This window comes from Pezoporus wallicus, unplaced genomic scaffold (assembly GCF_028554395.1).
Source record: "Pezoporus wallicus isolate ANWC-B61680 ecotype Strahan unplaced genomic scaffold, APGP_CSIRO_Pwel_v1 contig_13223, whole genome shotgun sequence".
NCBI classification, from domain to species: Eukaryota; Metazoa; Chordata; class Aves; order Psittaciformes; family Psittacidae; genus Pezoporus; species Pezoporus wallicus.
The window spans coordinates 1-16,172 of NW_026638627.1; the positions used below are offsets into that span (position 1 = coordinate 1).

Genomic DNA, 16,172 nt, shown 5'->3' on the forward strand with positions numbered 1-16,172 from the left:
TCTTGTCAGTGATTTCAGCACACGCTTCCACTCCAGTGGCTTAAGATGAGGTAAGTGGAAGCTATCAGCAGAAATGGAGATGAGAAATTCACTGTCTCAAATACAGAGCTGGCCTCTACAGGAAGAGTTATTCCCTTGTGATAAAAAGTTATAACACGGATGCAACTGAGGCCATCACAGAGCTGTGTTACTCAATCAGGGTATGCATTAGGAAAAGCACGGCATTTCCAAGAGCCAACACCAGGCATAGGAATGCATGGCTATTATTTACATATTTTGATAAATTAACACATTCTATCATTCTCGCAGAATAATTCCTCGTCATCTAGGAAGCCGTTTCACAACAGTCATGTGACTCATTTGTACTGCATCTGGGAAATTCCTCTCACGCAATCCCCATGCTAGCCCAGCAGAGGCGAGGGGCGCAAAGCCCTATATAAGCCACATGGATCGCCCTGAGAGGCATCAGCAACCCTCCGGGACAGAAGAGCTCACAGCTCCACAAATTATCAGCAGCGGCTCATTGCCCAACGATGAACGGCAAACTCGTGGCTGTCTAAGCTTTCTGCCTGATATCCGTGGCTGTCTCTCAGGGTGAGTGAATCCTCGAGGACCATAGCGCTGTGCAGGCATCTCCAGATGCTTCTCCTTGCCACTAGGTAGCTTTGCATGGTTTGGGAAGTTTCTTTCAGGAGATTGCATGTTCCTCTACATCCGAAGGTTTGCTTCACATAGCCCTTGTGCAGATGAGTTACTGACATCTTGTGGGAAAACCTTAAGGATGCAGCTTGAATTTGCCTTGCTTCTATTTTTCACTCCAAGCGTTAGCAGAGAGAGACAGGATCTCCTCTTAAGTGTCTGAATGTTTCACTTCCTTCCCACATATGAAGAATGAACAGCTTATGACCTCATGTTTGTTACTTAATGATCATACTGCCTCAAGCAAGTAATATACAGCTGGGAACAGAGAACAGATATGAACACACAACCATGGACAAGCCCATGTTGAAATGGTGCCATAACCGTACAGTGTGGCCAGTACAAGTAAACACAAGCCATGCAGTTTACTTTAAAAGGATGTGTTCATTTAGTTTTCAATGTACTTGGGCATCATCCCTTTTGAAACAAGCAACTCATCTTTATTCCATAAGGACTGATTTAGGCAGCTTGGACAAATACTGTATTTTAACTGAGAATGTGGATAAACCAGAGAAGTTGAGCTTTATGTCTGACCCAGCGATGGGTAGGAGCACCTCTCCAACCATGTCCTTCCTTTCCTGCTCACAGGTAGGACCCTGGCCAGGATGGGAACCGAGCTACGTTGCCAGTGCATAGCCACTCATTCCAAGTTCATCCCTCCTAAGTCCATTCAAGATGTGAAGCTCACACAGAGCGGCCCCCACTGCAAGAATGTTGAAGTCATGTAAGTAGCTCTGCAAGAACCTTCTTCTTCTTCACCTTCCTCCTGCTTCTGGGGCTTTCACACTTCATAACCATGACATGATGGGGTCAGATTTGGTTATTCTTTTGAGAGAGGCGGTTTTTAAGTAATACACCATGTTCTTCATCGTCTCTATGACCTTAGGTATTCCCAAACTGATCATTACTTATCTGTCATTGGACATATTAAATATTTCTGGGGGTAAAACATTAATTTCAAGGACCGGGCAGTTCTTGATACACGAGACAACAGTGCCCTTTAAATGCTACCTTTATTTATTAAGCAAAAATACTCCTGGGAAACAGTTTGGGTCAGTCTCAGAGGGAAAAAGTAAGTTCCCACAAGCAGACACAGGGAAAGAAATGAAATTAATTTGGTCTTAAATAGCACAGAGGAGGGACTGAAAGGTTGAAATCTTGTCCTGCTGAGGCATCCTCAGCGCTGGAGGTTTCAGTCACTTAAGTAAACCAATTCAAGTACCCATATATATTGAAGAAGATGTGGGGAATGCGTGGCTGCTTTGAGAGCAGGCACAGAGTCACACAGCTCCTGGCTGCTTTTAGTTTCCTCTGCTGTGGAACACATAAACCAAATCGGCCAAGCCTAACCTAGAGCAGCTGGGGGGAATTTACACTCACCTACAAATGCAGTATTACACTCTGTGAGTAAAACCGACCCATGCAGTGGTTTCCTGACTTCTCTTTAATCTTTGTTTTGCAGAGCTACTCTGAAGGATGGCAGAGAGGTGTGCTTGGAGCCCACTGCTCCCTGGGTGCAGATAATCATAAAGGCAATTTTGGCCAAGTAAGTCCCATTCCCTTTCATTTGGGCAGCTGAGGGCTAAACCTCCCCAAAAGGCCAGTTCTTAGTGGTACTTCCCATTTTCTCTTCATCAGATATAAAAACCCAAGGAAACTTGCTGATTAATTACAGAATTAGTCTCAGAATTGGTCTAGAGTCTGACTGCCGCAAGGTCCTTGTTCAAGCGGATGCGTCAGTACTAAACCTTTGAGTACCTGCAGTTTGGTCTGGAAGGAAAGGAACTCGGAAATGTTTGGCTCCCTTTGAAAAATAAGGCTTAAAAAAACGCATCTTTCCTTTCTTACAGTCCCGTATGTTAACAAATCCTATTTCTGAAACAATGAGTTTCCTGATGCAAGAAAATGCAGAAACTCCTGCAGCAGCAGTTTCCTAGCTGGGCACCGGATATGCACACACTAGGATTTCAGTAATTGCTTTTGCCTCAGGACAGCCCATAGAGTGGCAAACAGACCACTCAACTGTTTGGTAATGCTAAGCGGTGGTAACTATCCTTGAACCTCCCTTTAAATGATTCGCTTCCCTCACCTCTTCCTAGGGCTCAACTCAACTCTGACTCGCCACTCTGAGAAACATCAGGACAAACAAATCTGGGACCTGCCCCCTCTCCTCCCTTGAGAGAAGCATTTGGGAAAAGCATCTTTCGAACAGGGTGCATCTGCCACCTCCTCCATCAGCGTTGCTCTGTTTCCTGCGGATTTGGTTATTGATTGATTTCACTGCATCTATTTAAGAAAGCCTTTTGGAATGGGCAGTGTCGCCTGCTCATTGACACTGAAGATGCTTGAATAGGAAAAGTGGTTTGATAAAGGAAGTGAAGGATCCTTGGCAACCACTTCAGCCGAACGCACCTGGGGAAGTGCAGGGCACTCGCAGCACGGCCCGTTTACGCCGTTTTGCTAAAACCCAGCAAACTGATATTTCCTCCTGCTCCCCTGGAGCGCGCCAGTATGTTGTGTCAACAGCAGGTTCCTGAACCACAGCCAGCCTTGTGCTGAGAGCTGGGGTTTCTCACTTGGAGTATCTGTCCTATGGAATCTGTAAGATTTATTTATTGTGATTTCCATGGTATTTATAAATGTATTTATTGTGTAGGTTTGATACAAGAGAGAAAATAATGATAATTTATTTAATTTCTGCTGGATTCTCCATTCCTACTATTAATTTATTAAGAACTATTCACAGACTCATTCCTCTGTACAAGGACTTGGTTGTATGCTAAACTAGCTCCTTACTCTGCTAAAGGGAAAAACCTCCACCCTGTATACACAGAATTTGCTTGTGAGAGTGTCATTACTCCTAACAATGTATTATTAAATGTTTTCTATTAAAAAATCTCTTTGTTATCTGTTTGTTATTTCACATTTTCATGAGCTTTATTTGGAAACGGTCTGCTTTCACGGCTTTTTAACCTCCTCAGCCTGATCTCTGGAACTGAAATGGAAATGTTTCATACCTAGTACAATAACTCACCCTGTTAGGGTAGCCTGACATTACTGAAGGCAGTAACAAACTCTTAGGGTAAAGTAAATCATTCCCTTTCCTCTCTGCAGGCAACTCCCGGTGCCTGGGGACTGGTGGGCTGCAGGGCAAGGCTCCTTACTTAAGTACCTTGCAGGCAAGCACATCGTCCCCTCAGATGCCAGAGTTGTAATGATCAGCCCCCGAGCTGTAACTCTTTACTGCATCAAAAAGCCACAACTGACACAACTGACTGCCAAAATGGGAATTTGTGACCTTTCTTTTGGTACCCCATTTGCCCTTGCGTAGCACCTGCTTCCTATTCTGATACATGGGGTGGAGTCCCAGCACAGTTAGGAAGACAGTAGTAGTAGAAAACATCCATGCTCAACGATTCTCTGGAATCATCAGCTCAAAGTGCAACGGTGGCCAAACAAAAGCCAGTGACATGGAGGAGAATCGAAAGAATTTAAACCACAAGGGTTGAGAAAAGAACAGTCCAATAACCAAAGCATAATACAAGCCTACTACTACTCCTCCTCCTCATCATAATGATCAGGGAAATAACAAGGGGAGAGAATATAAATCTAAAAAGGGAAGGGATAAAAAATAAACACAAGTGATGCACAGTACAATTGGTCACCACTCGCCGGCTGACACCCAGCCCTACCTGAGCAGTGATCGGGTCCCTTCCGGGTAACTCCCCCAGTCTATGTACTGGGCATGACGTGCTGTGGCATGGAATACCCATTCGCCTAGTTTAGGTCACGTGTGCTGTCTCTGCTCCCTCCCGGCTTCTTGTGCTCCTCCTCACTGGCAGAGCACGAGAGACTGAAAAGCTGCTGCATTACTTAGCAGCACCTAAAACATTGGTATGTTACCAGCGCTGTTCTCAGACTAAAGCTGAAATCACAGCACTGCACAGCTAGTAAGAAGGAGAAAAATAATGTCACATCTGAACCGAGGACACGGGGTAATGGTTGGAGTTGATCTTAAAAGTCATTTCCAACCTTGTTGATTCTGTGATTCTATGACTAATTTCATAAGCAGAGCCCATTAAACAAGGGCAAGCAATGTAACCTCTAGGAAAAGCAGATGCTAAGTTCATGGGGAACTACAGACCCTGAACAAAATGCAACCACAGTTTCAGAGGCATTTTGTAGGTTCAAGTGAACCCTAAGGTTTTGAAGGTCTTTCCATTCAGCTTTGGAGGAGAGGCCAGGGAGGATTTTTTGCTTTAAAGCCACGGTACCTGTCCTGATGGATTTTAACACCGCGCCTTTCACCAAGATGAGGTGACGGATGTGTTTCAAGTGAAATGGTAACAGTTGGCATGTTTCAATGGACCACAAGACTTCGCACTCGGGTGTAAAGGGGGCTTCTGGCAAGATCTCGCCAAAATAATTGTAACAGTGCAGAAAACAGTTTCTTCCTTCTTGTTTCTCTGCAGAAAGTGTTATCAAGGGTTGACACCTACTCCGCTAGTAGTAAAGCCAGCTAGCAAGCCCCTCATGCCCTTTATGCTCTTTATGCAAGCCCTCGTGCCACCAGAGTTCTGTTGATGGACACCACCTAAAGGAAGGTGACAGAACACAGAAAGAGCAAAGGTGAACAAACCACTAGCAAGAAACATCAGCAAGTTCCTAAACAATAAAAAGCCTGTATAATCGTGAACTCTAACAGTGATGAAAAGCACATATGTCAACACACGCACCTCCTCACCCACTGAGTTCCACAGCTCGATCGGTGGCAGACCTGTCATAATTTGTGACCTGGAAACACAGAGAAACATGAGTGGGCAGCAGTTCTGGTGTGAGCCACGGAGGATGCAAGGCCAGCATCATTCACTGCCTATCAGGTACTCCATCCTATAGCAGGCTGGAGGAAATGCTGTTCCTGCCACCAGGAAGAAGCCCCTGGGATGGTGCCAGAAGCCTCACTTCTCCCTCTGCCAGCCAGAGGCCAGTGGCTGGCTGTCCATCACAGACAGACTGTGACTGGCTACCAGTGTTGCAAATACAGTCGAGACTGGCAGAGCAGTGCAGAACCGGGGGACTTGCAACAGGGTGATCTTGAAGGTCCCTTCCAAACCAAAACCACTCCAGGGTTCTATGAATACTCGGCCTGCTGGACAACAGGCCACTTGTACTCTAGACTGCTCTGGTGCCTGTCCTCTCTGCCCACATCAGGAACAAGAGGGAATGCTCATCCCTTCCCAGCCACACCATCCTGGGCAGTGATTGATGCCCCACAAGGAAGTTCTCAGCACCACGATTTGTCAACAAGACCTTGCCCAGCGGCCAGACTTACAGACTTCGGCTTTGTTGTCTGTTTTCACACACACAGGACTGGGGAGGGGGCAGAGAGGGTCACAGCAGAGCACCATCAGCAGCAAGACTTTTCCTGACAGCTCCCTTGCACTTGTGCCACAAGGACTGCGCCTCTGGTCATCCCATCAACAGCCACGTAAGCTTTGGGGTTACAGTGATCCTTGTCTTGAGAGAGGAGAAAACAAATGGGGGAGCCACAGGCTTTCAAGGCCAGAGGAGACTGTTCAGCTCATCTTGTGTGATCTCCTACATCCATTAGGCCAGAGAATCCTCACCTCCTGTTGATGGAGGCATTTGCTAAAGTAAAGGAGAAACAGAAAGCATGTTACAATAGTCACAGGGAAGGGAACGGGAAGACTAAACTTTCTTAAAGGCCTTGAGGTAACTCTAGTAGCATCAACAGGCTGATTTTCCAGCTGCTCTTTAAATTCACATCTCTGCTCTACCAGCAAACAACAGAACAAGATCCTTACCACAGACCAGGGATCTTTGGACATCTCTCACGATTATAGTCATCACGTTCACCTTGCTTCCCCCTTTACACTCAAAACCATTTCACCTTTGCCTTGCCTCCCCTTTGCAGGTCAGTACTACACGTATGGACAGCATCCAGGACTGCGGTTTCTCCAGCACCAGGCTGGACTCACAACACAGCTGGATCGCAGCGTCCTGAGACAGCCTTGATGCACTGCAGGTCTCCCCAGTTCTCTGCTTGAAAGGCAGCATCCCATTCCCAAGGGATCCATAGGCTGACAACACACGCTTCTCTAGAACATAACCCCTCACTGAAGGGGAAGTGCTTTGCAAATGTTCTCACACAGCGTTGCAAGAGGCCGGTGTTTGGACACGCAAGTCTGCAGCTCAGTAGGAGCCCAACAGCAACATTCAGCTCCTTTGTTTACTTTTATGTGAACACTGGACGAATTCCTAAGCAAAGAGCAACTGCAGCCTGAGGAAGCAAGTGTCTGCCAGTAACTACGTGTCCCTCTAAAAGACTTCACAGTAGTGAAATGGGAAATATGCTTTAACACCTTGGTGATAGTGATATGTATCTAGCAAAAGCAGCCTGGAAAAACAAGCCACTGTTTAGGAACTCAGGTTTGTTCTACATTGAACTTACTTCGTGGACAGCTGAGCTGCCTCTTCTACTCTAGAGTTTGTTAATCCTGCCCCACCTGGACACCACTGGTTCTCACGTCCCAGTCACACTCCTCCATCTACAAGCCTCGCCTGGTTGATGTGAGGCAGGACTGACAGGCACGTCCCAAGACAAAAGATCCACATTTGTTCTCTCCAGCGTTTCATCTGCTGCCCACTGACAGCATCATCAGCAGATGACTTTCAGGATCGGTTTCTCCAAGCATCTGCAGAGATCTGGAAGGAGGAGAAGTGGAGAGTGACGGAGATTCTCAAATCACAGAATCGTGGTATAGTCTGTGTTGGAAGGGACCTTAAAGATCACAGGGAAGCACTTCTAATATCTCACCGCAATCTCCCCTCTATGAGCTTGAGCACATTCCCCCTTATCCTGTCCTTACAGGCTCCAGTCAAAAGCCTTTGGGGTTGCCTCCCACCTTGTGGTACTTCCACTCCACTGCATCCTAAATCATCCCGGAGTTATAGAACAGGGCCTACTCAGGGTTCCTAGCTGTGTTCCTAGATTAGTGTTGCTGACTTCAATTAGTTTAATAACTAATTATTAATCTTTATACTGGACTAGTGATTTTTGTTAGTTCTTGAGAGACATGGAAGAGGGCTGAAAAATGTGTCACCGGAAGTGTTCAAAGTCAAAACAGTCACAAAAAGGTGAATACGAAACAAACCCAGTGTAAGGTAACAGATGAGCATTTGAAATTACTTTTATTAAGATACAACTCAGTCTATGTAATAGGGAAGACTTGCAGAAACATGGTTATCAATGCAATTTCCCCTGACAACACAGGGTTCCTGGTCTTAGACACTTCCCAGTATGAAATAAGCTATCTTGGGAGAAACACCTCTTTTTAAAAAACTGCTTTCACATTTGAATTTGAACTACATAGCTGTGTTCCTAAATGAGTTCACATTTTTTATCATTCTGAATACAGGTGAAACTTAATATTTGCTGATACAGAAAAAAAGTAAGTTATCCTTCCTTACACCATTAAAACCTGCAGAGCTTTTGTGCCACTCTTTTATACATAGAATCATAGAATAGTTAGGGTTGGAAAGGACCTTAAGATCATCTAGTTCCAACCCCGCTGCTGTGGGCAGGGACACCTTACACTACATCATATCACCCAAGGCCTCGTCCAACCTGGTCTTGAACACTGCCAGGGATGGAGCATTCACAACCTCCCTGGGCAACCCATTCCAGTGCCTCACCACCCTAACAGGAAAGAATTTCCTCCTTATATCCAATCTAAACTTCCCCTGTTTGAGTTTTAACCCGTTACCCCTTGTCCTGTCACTACAGTCTCTAATGAAGAGTCCCTCCCCAGCATCCCTATAGGCCTCCTTCAGATACTGGAAGGCTGCTATGAAGTCTCCATGCAGCCTTCTCTTCTCCAAGCTGAACAGCCCCAACTTCCAGCCGGTTCTTTATCCACTGAGTGGTCCATCCATCAAATTGATGTCTCTCCAATTTAGAGACAAGGATGTCATGTGGGACAGTGTCGAACGCTTTGCACAAGCCCAGGTAGATGACATCAACTGCTCTACCCCTGTCCATCAGTTCTGTAGCCCCATCATAGAAAGCCACCAAATTGGTCAGGCAGGATTTCCCCTTAGTGAAGCCATGCTGGCTGTCACCAAGCACCTTGTTGTTTTTCATGTGCCTTAGCATGCCTTCCAGGAGAATCTGCTCCAAGATTTTGCCAGGCACAGAGGTGAGACTGACTGGTCTGTAATTCCCCGGGTCATCCATTTTCCCCTTCTTGAAAATGGGGGTTATATTTCCCTTTTTCCAGTCGTTGGGAACTTCACCTGACTGCCATGATTTCTCAAATATGATGGCCAGTGGCTTCGCAACTTAATTTGCCAGCTCCTTCAGGACCCGCGGATGGGTCTCATCAGGACCCATGGACTTGTGCACATTCAGATTTTTAAGATGGTCTCAAACCAGTTCCTCTCCTACGGTGGGCCCAAGGTCTTCATTCTCACAGTCCCTGTGTCTGCCTTCCAAGACTTGGGTGGTTTGGTCAGCCCTTTGCCAGTGAAGACCGAGGCAAAGAAGTCATTCAGAACCTCAGCCTTCTCCAAATCCTGTGTAGCCAGTTCTCCTGAGAGCTTCCTGAGGGGGCCTACATTCTCCCTAGTCTGTTTTTTATTTGCTACATACCTGTAGAATCCCTTCCTGTTATCTTTAATACCTCTAGCTAAGTTTAATTCTAACTGGGCCTTAGCTTTCCTAACCTGGTCCCTAGATTCCTGGACAACATCCCTGTGCTCTACCCAGGCCGCCTGTCCTTCCTTCCACTTTTTATAAGCCTCTCTATTTTCCTCAGGAGCTCCTTGTTCATCCAAGCAGGTCTCCTGGCCCTCCTGCTGCACTTCCTTCTGGTTGGGATGCAACACTCCTGAGCTCGGAGCAGGTGATCCTTGACTATCAACCAACAGCCTTGGGCCCCTCTGCCCTCTAGGGCTGTATCCCATGAAACCTTACTAAGCAGGTTCCTGAAGAGGCCAAAGTCTACTCTTTTGAAGTCCAGGGCAGTGAGCCTGCTGCATGCTCTTCTCATTGTCCTGAGGATCTCAAATTAGAGCATCTCATGATCACTGCATCCAAGGGTGCCCTGGAGAGTCACATTTCCAACGAGCCCTTCCCTGTTGGTGAGCACGAGGTCAAGCATGGCACCTCTCCTTGTTGGCTCCTCTGTTACTTGCATGTTTTAGAAGTGTGAAGGAAATTGATTTAAATTGTTTCAGCTGAACTGGATGGCAGGCAAAGGGGTTTAGGCAGCTGTAAAGATAAGGGTAATTCTGCTCTATATGAACTTTGTCAGAAAAGGAATACCTTTTAGTGTCTGAAATATGAGATATTTACAACATTATAATTTTTTTTCCTGAATATGAAGCTTATGTTCTGTGTCAGTACAGCAGGCTTGGGCATCATAGAATCATAGAATCACAGAATGGTTTGGGTTGGAAAGGACCTTAAGTTTCGACCCCTGCCATGGGCAGAGATGCCTCACACTAGACCATGTTGCCCAAGGCTCTGTCCTGCCTGGCCTTGAACACTGCCAGGGATGCAGCATTCATCGCTTCTTTGGGCAACCTGTGCCAGTGCCTCACCACCCTCACAGTAAAGATCTTCCTTATGTCTAACCTGAACTTCCCCTGTTTCAGTTTGAACCCATCACCCCTTGTCCTATCACTACAGTCCCTGATGTCAAGAGTCCCTCTCCAGCATCCTTGTAGGCCCCCTTCAGATACTGGAAGGCTGCTATGGGGTCTCCACACAGCTTCTCTTCTGTAAGCTGAACAGCCCCAGTTTTCTCAGCCTGTATTCATACGGCAAGGGAACCAGCCCCTGATCATCCTCATGGCCTACTCTGGACTTGCTCCAACAGTTCCAAGTCCTTCTCATGCTGATACCACAATTGCACACAGTGCTCCAAGTGGGGTCTCACAAGAGCAGAGGGGCAGGATCACCTCCTTTGACCTTCTGGACACACTGAACTACTCTCCATCACTTAGAAATGGGGGTGGGGGAGGGAAGGGAACTCTGAATTTGTGTCTGACAAACAGTACCACAGTCATTTGGAAGCCGCTGGTTTTCCTTATGGCCTGATTTCCCCCTATGCCTGAATCAGTAACAGCAGTCATTTAAATACCTTCATGTGATGACGTGGGGGAATAGCCAGTTGGGAATAGAATTTTGATTGTTTGCATCACTCTGTGATTTCATATTATGCCATTGATCTAAGCAGGTGTGTGTGTACATACATACATATTTAGTTGTCATATTGTTCAGTCCATCCATTGGTAGACTATTGTTTATTTAATTACCTCTCTGTAAGTAAACCCTCCCATTCTCCCTTTTTTTTTGGAATGCACCTTTGTCCAGCTTACATTCATCCCTAATTTCTTTTGTCTTTAATGTCTGCAAACTTGCATAATTGAATTTGTTTTTCTCAGAGACAGGACAGCTTTTTAGGCCTTTACTACTCTAAATTTCTGCATTCATCTGATGGATAAGCCAGAGAAAATACATTATTTTTTCCTGGAAATCAATACAGCAAGATGTTTTTCCCTTGAAGAGCAACAGTTGGAAGATGGTATCACTAAACCCAAAGTAATATTTTCTGCATTTCTGAGTGATGTTACACTTTCTTTATCCACAACAGCCTTGTGGACTTCAAAATTCTGGCATTACAGAGGGAAAAGCTATTTTGTGCAGCCAGAAGTTTTCAAAGTTCAGAGATACTTTTCTCTATGTCCAAAACTTGAACACTTAACATCCAGTTACAGAGGAAGCAATAAAGAGCAAGGACAATCCTTGTTCACATTGATTTGCTTTCCTACGATTCCTATCACAGAAAACAAGGCTAGGTTATAAGGATGAGGCAAATTCATCTGGAGACAAATGTGTTGTTATAAAATGTACTGGTTTCGTACTGCAGCAGATGCTGTGCTTCTTTCCACCCAGCCAAACATGTTTCCCTTTAAGCACAACCCCCTTGAAGTTAAAGCAGAATACAGGCTCCTGTAGACTGCAGGGGGCTTACTTGGGTTCCGCACACCCATCCTGGGGTTAAGCTTCCCACTGGGAGCTGACTTTTCTCCCCTTGCAGCTGGCTGTGAACTCACTGAATTGCCAGTGGCTCTATGTCCATCAGATGTGTTGAGGCACTTGAGTAATGCTCATTTTTGCCACCCTACAGGAAGTTACAGAAGCTCTAAAGTAACCAGGAGGGGAAGATCTCAAAGCAGCTGAGGTTTGTATTGCTTTCCAAAGTGCTCACCTCTCATTGTTCAGTCTGTCAAAGAGTAGGGATCAAATACTCATTTCCTACCTGTCTGTAGTTCTTTCTGCCATGCTCCTGAGTGATCAAGTGATAAAATAGCAGTGACAAATGCCCCATTCAGTGAGAAACTCCCTAGTGGCCCTTCTGTCCCGTGGGTTTCAAACTATCAGCTGTAGCAGCAGGATCTTACATTGCATTGCTTTCTTCTGCCTTCTCTGACATCTGGAAAGCCACTTCGTAATCATTCTTGTCTCCTGTGGGAGATTTCACAACAAATAATCAAGAGAACCTTAAGAAAAACCGAGCTAACTTCAAGCTGTACCTCTTGTGGACTGGAAATTCCAATTTTTGAGTAGAACAGGCATGGTCAAAATCTGAAGGACAGGTGTTTGTGGGATTTGGAAAGTATTCTGTGCAGGGCTCATAAAATCTCAGACAACGTGTCCTTCTTCCATGCTGATACAGCTTTTCAAAGCTGTCTGTCTCATGCTTCTCCAACTAGGACAAATTCATCCCTGTGCATTCACTTACCACTGACTGGCCTTGCTGTGAAGTACAATGTGATTGTCCTGGGTTCAGCAGTAGCAGTCATTTTTAATCCTTCTTAGTAGCTGGTGCAGTGCTGTGTTTTTGACTTTCAGCCTGGGAACAGGGCTGATAATACCGATATTTTTAGTTGCTGCTCAGTAATGTTTACTCTGACCAAGGACTTTCTGAGTCTCCTGCTCTGCCAGGGAGGAGGGAAAGCTGGGGGGAAGCAGAGACAGGACACCTGACCCAAACTAGCCAAAGGGGTATTCCATACCACAGCACGTCATGCCCACTATGTAAACTGGGCGCAGTTACCCAGAAAGGGTAGATCGTTGCTCGGTCAGGCTGGGTATCGGTTGGCAGGTGGTGAGCGGTTGTATTCTCTTCCCTTGTTATTTCCCTTATCATTATTATTATTGGTGGTAGCAGCAGTGGGTTTGTGTTATACCTTAGTTACTGGACTCAACCCATGGGAGTTACATTCTCAACCCATGGGAGTTACATTCTTTCGACTCCCCTCCCCATCCTTCTGGAAACAGAGGGAGAAAGGAGAGGAAGTGAACAAGCAGCTGTGTGGTTCTGGGTTGCCGGCTGGGCTTAAACCACGACAGTTCTTTTTGGAGCCCAATGTGGGGCATGAAGGGTTGAGATAACAACAGATCTGACCAGAGTGTGTCTGATCGTATTTGTGGTAGGTGTTCATTGTTTTGGATTAACAGTCACTCATCACAATGCTGATTTATTGGCTCTCAAAGTTGTTGCTCTTGATCTCAGAATTTCAGCATGTTGTACCTTACTTAAAGCCAGTTTTTGTTGGTTTAGTGTTTATCGGCTGGGGGGGGCCTCGGCTAAGATTCCAGTTTCACTGTACTTTATGGTAATGATTTGCAGTACAATAGATTAATTGATCATGAAACTGGTCTGGCTTGCTTTCCCAGTGTGGTCATCAACTCTATACTTTGGGAGATATAGAAGGGAAGCGTTTAGCAATTACACATCTTTTTGCCCTTCTTGGGTGGTCAACCTATGAAGCAGACATTCCCTTACAGTCCCAGCCTGCCCACCATACTATTTACAGCATCATTTGAGAGTTTTGAAGGTTTTGGATGGCCTTTGGGTACCCTTGAGACCTGCCTGCTGACTGTGATGGGGATCACCATGCTGGCACACATACAGAGTGTGTTTTACCCACGACCATTTCGTCTGATCTCAAAAGTTCAGCAGAGTTGGGTTTGGGTCTTGTCTAGGGTTAGACAGCAATATAGGAGGACCACGAGATTTTCCCTGAGGCTGGACAGTCATGAGAGGCAGGGCGTGTGGGACAGTATGGGCAAGTATCTAGGTCAGTGGGCCCCTCCAGTGCTTTGGAACTTCACCACTGAACAAATGCAAAATCCAGAAGAACTAGTGAAACATGTAAAATAGATGTGTTGTCATCCTGGTCATACCAGAGAGGGACATGGCAACGTGACGGGGCTTGACCTATGCTTACAGAGCCGTGTTCAACACTACCCAGAACCTTCAAAGGGAAAAAGATGACTCTGGAACTGATGGCAAAGCAACAGACAGTGCAGCTACTCCAACTCCAAATACAGCAGACACACCAATCCTAGCGACAAGTACAGCAGCTACTCAAAGCCACGTCTCTGCTCTGACTGTGGCTGAGTGAGCCTGGCTGCCAGTGCCAAACGCAGCTCTGGGCCCCCACATCTGGGCCCTAAGTGCAGCTATATGATCCAGGTGTGAGTCCCCGGAGCACAGGGCTGGTCTCTGGGTCAGGCACCACCCAACAGGACCCAGACCCTGCTCTGGGCACCAAATCACAGCTCTTGGTCTCTTTTCTCAACTCTGAGCCCCATGAGCCTGTTTTTTCAGCCCCCCCCCCAAACACAGCATTTAGCCTCATTGTGTGTTCCAAAATGCAGGACTGACTTACTTAATCTCCGGTTTTGAGCCCTAAATCTGGCCAAATGAGCCTGGTTTTGAGCCCTCCAAATGCAGCACTTACTAAGTAGGCTTTTTTGTGTGTGAGCCCTAAAACTGGCTGACTGACCCCAGTTTCACACCAAAACTACGACATCTTTGTTTCTGAGCCCTGCACCTGGCTTCCAAACCATGGGCTTAGTCTCTCTTTCTGAGCCTTAAACCTGGCCAAATGAGCCTTGTTTTGAGCCCCCAAAATGCAGCACTTTGTTGTTTTTTTTTCATTAGTCCTAAAGCTGGCCAATGAGTCTGGTATCAAGCTCCCAAACTCAGGACTTGGTCTCTCTGTGAGCCCCCAAACTGGCCAAGGGAGCATAGGTTTGAGCCCCCCAAAGTTCAGGACTTAGTTTCTGGTGCTGAGCAGCAAAAGGCAGGACTGGTCTGTTTCTGAACCCCGACAGAAGCCCAGTGAGCTGCCTCATGTTTAGACTCACACATGACTGCTTCCAAGCTCTAAACCTGGTTTTTGAGCAGCAGAGCACATGACTTGAGCTCTATTTGAGCCCCAGAACTGACCACATGAGCCGGGTTCCGACACGTGAGTCTTGGTCTCCATTTCTGAGCACCAAATCTGGTTCTAGTGACCCCGGTTTCGAGCCCCCAAACCGCAGGACTCGGTCTCTGTTTCTGAACACAAAGCGGCCCCAGGAGCCGATTGGCTTCCAGACTCCAACGCTCCGAGCCCGGTTCCAGGCCAGGCTCAGCCCTCGGTCTCCGCTCCCGAAGCGTGTGCCGGAGCCCGGGGTGCCCTCCTCGGGGATCAGTCCCATGCTCTCAGGGAGCCGGCGTCCACCCCCACAGGGCTCGGTTCTCTTGGGGAGCTGGGCCCGAAGCCCCGCGGCAACCACGTCCCGCTCTGCTGAGCCGCAACCCCCTCTGAAGCTCCAAACCAGCCCCAGTCCCGGGCCCTGGCAGCGCTCGGGACACGACCGGGACCTGCAGACGGCTGAGACAACAGCGCCGGACCCCGTCCCTCCGTGCCCTCTTTCCCACGAGCCTCCCTCACCCCCTCTTCGCCCGCACATCACCCACTCCCACCTCACCGCCCCTCCTCCTGTAGCTATAACGCCACCACTTCGCCCCGCCCCCTAATTTCACAGGCCCTCCCCGGGGCCGCCCCGGGTCCCGCCGCCCGCCCCCTGCGTCCCTGCAGCCCCGGCCCCCGCAGCCGCCGTCCCCGTACTCGTCGGCGCATCTCTCCTCTTCCTTCCTACCCGGGCAGAACACAAGGAGCTGGGGGAAAGTGTCCAGCCAAAGCCTCGGCGACGCCGGTTCCACACCTGTTTCCCCCAGGAACGCTCCTCTCTTCCCGTTTAACCCGGCTATGGCTCTCCCTGGGAGGGCGGCTTCTATCCGCCCGACACGGCCCCGGGACCCTCCACCGGGACCCTCCACCGGGACCCATCACCGCCCCTCGCGTCAGCCGGAGGCCCACGGGGCCGGTTCTGGGCAATGATTCGCTACGGAGTGCCCCTGGCAGCAAAGCCCCTGAGATGCAAAGCATCTCCTCAGACACAGATCACATAAACACCAGTGGGCCTCCGGAACCGCAGTGCAGCACCAGCCCCGCGGCCCCTCTGCTCGGTGCCGCTGGTTCCGCAGCGGGGTCCTGGAGCGTGGTGTCCCGAATCGGCCCCGGGCCAGGGCCCAGAGCACAGC

At 47.7% G+C, this 16,172-nt stretch overlaps 1 pseudogene; it reads left to right on the top strand.

Annotated features, from left to right (window-relative positions):
- The first annotated feature begins 445 nt into the window (after positions 1–445).
- LOC130600380 (interleukin-8-like) lies at positions 446–3,136 on the top strand (annotated as a pseudogene).
- The last annotated feature ends 13,036 nt before the right edge of the window (positions 3,137–16,172 follow it).